Source organism: Dermacentor andersoni, chromosome 10 (genome assembly GCF_023375885.2).
Source record: "Dermacentor andersoni chromosome 10, qqDerAnde1_hic_scaffold, whole genome shotgun sequence".
NCBI lineage: Eukaryota > Metazoa > Arthropoda > Arachnida > Ixodida > Ixodidae > Dermacentor > Dermacentor andersoni.
In genome coordinates this window covers 99,849,864-99,855,863 of record NC_092823.1, presented here as the reverse complement: position 1 = coordinate 99,855,863, position 6,000 = coordinate 99,849,864, and positions in this window count along the sequence as shown.

Sequence of the window (6,000 nt, the reverse complement as noted above, 5' to 3'; positions counted from 1 at the left end):
TAATGCCTTTCAGGCCCTTGGGTGACATTTAAATACTGAATGCCATCTGAGCTACGGAATAAAAGCCATGTCATCTTACATGGCATTCTTTATGTGATATAAGGAGACATTGACGCACAATGTAAGGCGCCGGCTACTCCTTAGCTCTTCGTTGGGTCTAACCTACAACATATAGGGTTCAAGATTACTTGTCAAACGACCTTGTCATAAAAGCGCCAGAAATTCTCAAGCAACCTTTTCACAGTAACCCTATGACGTAAGAAATACATACTACATACAACATACAAGTTAAGCTAAACATATTTTTCACGGCTGAAACATCACCGCGAACGTTTTTTTTTTTTTTCTTGCTTCTTTTCTTTACTCCGTCGAACAAAGGAGCGCTCTGCATGAAACGTGTTCTTTTTTTTTCATTTTAAGAAGTATGGAAGACAACAAGGTTTCCTTTATCGGCGTTGTCGAAACGTGAGCTTAAGTCGTTTGCGGTTTAGAGTCATTACAATTCGTCGAGTTCAACAACAAGGTATTAGGAACGCGAGGAACTAGCAACCACTGCAGCGAAGATAATCGCGCGAGCAGTCGATGGCGGCACTTTTGTGGCCAGGCGTGCGGTTTACTTCCTTGAGCGATGGCTTCCTTTCTAATATCATTTCCTCGAGGCACTATGCCATAATTTCCTTTATCTGTCAATATGCAAGTTAACGTGCACTTGTGCAAAGCATCAAGTTTTCAAATCCAGCGTCTAAATGTGCCTCATGTAGCAGCACGATCGCGAAATGAATTCATGAACGCTCGTGCGCAATTGCTGCGGCAATTCGCTGATAATATTTCTGAGCATTGGTGAAAGCCCGCTGATGCCATTGGCGCGTGATGACTTTATGATGACGTAAATATTCTGCTTTCTTGTTGCGCAAATAACCTTCCCTTTAATGAAGTTGCAAACTACAAGATAACTAAATTAGTACGGGCTTAATAGAGTGTTGACCTATGAAAGACACGCCATAAATGATAAACAATTGAAGCTCATGAAATAAACGTCCTGCGCAATAGAATACTGGTTAAGTCATTCACAGGCTACAAGTTCTGATGTGTTAGGGCCAAAGCAAGATTGAAGGGATCAACGCCATCCTCGAAGGAATTTGTCTATGCACTTCGCAATTTCTCCCGCAGCTAGAAGATTTTCTTTTATTCAACAGTTTGAACACCTGGGTTATTTCATCTTGAACAATAATCTAGAGCCGTAATCACAACGGTTTTCTGTTCGCAAGTGTTTCTTGTCATGGTCCGACCACCTTCGCTTAAAAATTATTATTCACCGATAGGTGACACCTACATTTTTTGTGAATACTGAATCTGATTCATATTCTTTTCGAAATTATGACAAGTAGGCAATACTGCTGCATAAATGTGCGTAAACTAAGGCAAACCCCCTTTACGAATAAGTGTAGAAAATCCAGTCCATATAGAGTACTGTAATCACATCTTAGACTGAAAAAAGCACGGAGTGATTTGTCTAAAAACGACACAAATACAGTTAGTCGCGTGACTTTTTATCTATTTCTATTAAGCAATTTTTGCTACCTTGTCCACTCATTCAACATACTCGACAGTAAAATATGTCCAGCAACTGCTAAACTTGAGTAGAGAGTAGTAAAGAGGGCAAAAGGACACGGTTAAATAAAAAGAATAATAAATGCCCGTCCTATTTAAGCTAGTGAAAAAGAAGATGGGCTACCGGTATCAATAAAAATGCCCAACGCTGTCTCTGGTCCTAAATCCCCACCGGCAACACAGCATTCGAAAATGTAACAGTCGAGTGCAACTACACTTACTGGTGAATTCGTGATTATAGCCACCGGCGTGTTGTTCAAGCGTGCGTTCCGACTGTTTTAGCAATACATTGGATGCGTTCCGTGGAAGGTTTCGTAAATCTCATGCAAGGAGGGGCCAGGACGAAGGTGTTGGGAATACACGTAGAAGCTGTGTCTGGTCGGCGTTCATTGGAACGGTGACAGTAAAATATTGAAAGCAGGTTTTGTTTTGGACACGTTTACTAATGCGAAGCACTCCTTGGCTCATTCCGGGCTCCTCGCGGTGCCCACATTCCTGTACGCATCGTTTCGGACCTCTTCAATAGCGCACAAATTCGAGTCAAACCTCGTTTTCTCTGCACATTGGTACAATGCGCTAACCATCAGGCTAGAGAAGATAACCATCATAGAGAAGATTTGAGGAAAAGAGATAAGATTAAAGATATCTATACAAAAATGCTACTATAAAAAAGCATGTATAGTATACCTGAATAATTCAAGCAGGCTAGGTCAATATTTTTCACCGTTCCGTTTCAAAGGGAATGCCAATAAATCATCATCATATTAATCATCATCATCATCATTGTCTCGGTGCTCGCGCTTGGCGAGCTCTCTCTATCTCGTTGCTCGAGGCGCTCGCGCTGTGCGGGGTTTCTCTCATTGTTCCTGGCGCTGTCGCTGTATTTTCAACGACAGCACACTGACTGCATGGAAAACGGCACCGCGTAAACTACAGCGCCATATTCCAGAAACTGCCTGACGCAGAATACATGTCTTTTTGTGGCGGCAACACCAAGAAAAGCTATCATCTATTGTGCCTGTCATTTTAGGGTGTCAACTAAAATGTGTACACGAGACTACATGACAATTGCTAAGTATGTATGGTTTCTACGTCCGCCACAAGGTGTTATTTAACATCGACCTTGAAGTACATGCGCCGAATCGATACAGAAGAGGCCACCGTGGTTAGAATTGTGTGAAACAATAAAGAGTACTATTCCTTTATTTATTTGCGATGGTAAGTGCGCTAAAACCTTTCTTGCGGTGCTAAGTGTCATTCATATTGTTTGGTAGGTGCATCTGTATGCAAACAATTACTTTCTTGTCCTTGTCTGCCTCAGAAACATGGGCGCATGGTTGCAATGTTCTGTGCAACCGATTTTAATAGCTTTCCAGCAGCACGAAGGCACAGAGGATTTTACGGACAGTAGGCGAGATTACGTCGTCTGTGGCTGCACGCCGATTTGCACAGAAGCGACAAACATCCACCACGGACTAGACGAAACCAAGCAAGGGTATAACTTGAAGTCCGTTTTCTATTCAGCTCAGCTAAATAAATGCTTTTTGTGCCACTTTTCTGTCGTTGTAAGTCTGCTTCCTTTACCGTTTTGAAGTAAGATATTTCGATGGAGCTGGTCATGTAGCCAACTCTTCTGATAAGACGAACTTCTGGCAAGACGAACAAATTTTCATGGTCTCTTCATGTTCGCCTGAAGGAAGTCTACGGTACATCCTTTTATGCTCTGCAGTTGCTGCATAACAAGCATATTTTAAGGTTTGGCATCGTTCATGGAACCGCACAAGAGCATATTAGGAAAGGTGTATTAGAAATTACCATTGGGGTATCCACAGGAGAACGGCGCTGCAAAGAACGCAGTATAATAATGAAAAGTCATTTGCAATAATTTCAAGGAGATGTCGTCATCAGCAGATATCTAACAAATAATGTAGCTTTGTACGTTCGATGACTGATGAAAATTACACATGCATTCTTCTATAAGCTTTACTACATACTCCACTAATAAATGAAAATTAAACGAGTCAGAATATGCCAAGTCGTGGCAAAGCACTACCCGAAACTTTTGAATTCGTTTCAATTTACTTACAGCCACAAAGACCGGAAGAACTCGAACTACCTAATAAAACCCCGATTTCAGTTTCTTCGTGTACAGAAGCATAGAGCTCACAAATAGGAGGTTGTGGCACGGAGCACATCTCCGAGATAATTATGGCACTTCTTTCAAGAATAACTCCTTAGAACCAACCATTGCAGGTGTCATAGATGAAAATATTTACAAGACGGTGTGTTTTAGTTTACCAGTATTGCCTAGTTTACCAGTATTTGTGCGGTGCTGCACAACTGTCGCACAGCACCTTGTTCACCAATAAGCCTCAAAGCTGAGGGTGTACTAAAATTAAGCATTTTGTTCTGCGAAATATCACGATGAGCGTAAGGTACAGAAATCATTAGAGAATTTCTTTTTTCATGGCGGCATCGAACATTTCGTAAACTGATAGTTTTGTAATCACCCCAAGAAGACGATCCTCACTGTGTAAAAAAAAAACATTGCTTATGGATCCTGCACATATAGAGAAGAAATTCTCAAGCAGCCCTTCCTTTTATTGCCCTGGTCTCCACCCCCAGCCTAGGGTAGCCAACTGGACTTTTGAATGGTTAACATGCGTGCCTTCATTTTTATCTCTCCCTGTTTTAACAGCCGTTGACACACTTATGAAAGTCCTAATTTTTTTTTCTAAAAGCGAGACATTTTTCACGTCTAACGTTACTTACATACCACTGATAGCAGAGCTGTTTCAATGAAGACGACGTAAAACTGACCCTCGCGCCACCTGTCAGAGAGGTTAGTCAGATAGCAATCGGTTTTGTAAATGTAACCAGTAAATAGTATTCTACCGCGGCCCGCTGCGCGCTAGGGCGCGCCCTAAAGGACCCTAATGAAGTTTTTCATCCATCCATCCATCATCCCATTTCTTCCCCGTAGCAAACAGGAAAATATTTTTGGTTCCCCAACATCACTTACATGATTGAAGGAAATTAGCATGAATAATATAAATGTATTTGAAGACATCTGCAGCGCTCGCACTGACTCTGTAACTTATTATTCGGAACAAAATCCTAATAAACGAGTGAACCACTTGGCAAGGACTCCCTGTTTTCAGAACACATTAAGTAGCCCATAAGTATGCTTCGAGAGACCTACGTAGACCCGGTTGTGTATTCTGGTGCCATAACGCGTTATTCTCCGGCGCAATTGATCTGAATTTTCGTTTTGCACCCATCAAATAGGCGCATTTTTTCGGTTATCTGCAGATAAGCAAAACAACAGTCAGCTACAAGCTACAATGTCAGAACCAGAACTAAAGTGCGGTTCATTTTTATTTATTGAGTCTTTCCCTTAAAGTTTTCTTATTTTTCAAGTAAATACGCCGGAAGCCTTGCTCAGCAAAAATTTCATTTGACAGCTTGGCGAACAGCCTATGGTTAGTCCATAATAGCACAGCTTCGGCCAGAAAGCCTTACCGGACATGAAATTGGCGAGAACGAAGAGATGAATCTGAATAAAGACTCCGGTCACATAGCTACTCATTCAACGTCTCTGTTTGTAGTAAGTTATCAAATAAACAGTAAGTCTCGCGTCTTATTAAAGAGGAATTCTACAATTATGGAACCTGTGTTCCAGAATCGTTTTTGACCTACTGTAGATACACTCGATTTACTTTGATCCAAGACGAAAAGATTTCTTGAAAGCTTCGAAACTGACGTGGCTAGTATTTATTTCACGTGCTACAGGTTAATGAGGTCATGCACAACCTTTCCTTGAAGCCTCAAAAACGGCTTGAGACTTTTATGGATCACCCCTGGGATATATAACCGCAATAATTTTTTCAAACATATACATTACGAGCGTATAGTCACTACTAGAGCAATATTTTCTCGTTTCTCCTCTAAGCCCTCCGCTCCAAAGAAGCGGGGTAGAATCGGTTGCGGTGCACCGCCTACGGAGCACCGCAACTTGGAAAGCAGACGAACTTCCCAAGTCACTTGTGAGCGCTCGGATTAGCTTACGTCGCCACGCCCCCGAGGCGCGTCACCCACAGAGACCAATCATAGCACGCGCTTCTTGACATATCTGGACGGCGACGGGGATCACGGAGGCCGCGGTATCTACGGTAAGCAGCAGACTGTGCTAGGTGCATTCACTTTGCATGCAACTGTAGTGCACATGCTGTATGCGCGCCAAGGATTTAGAGCGAGCTCGTGTGCTCCTGTCTGGCCGTGCGATGTGGCGCGGACCGGCGTGAAAATTTAGAGGACGCTTAAGCTTCCCCTATGAGAGTGGAACGCAACTGCGTTCGAGGACCCCGTACTGCTTTTCATGCTTCACGG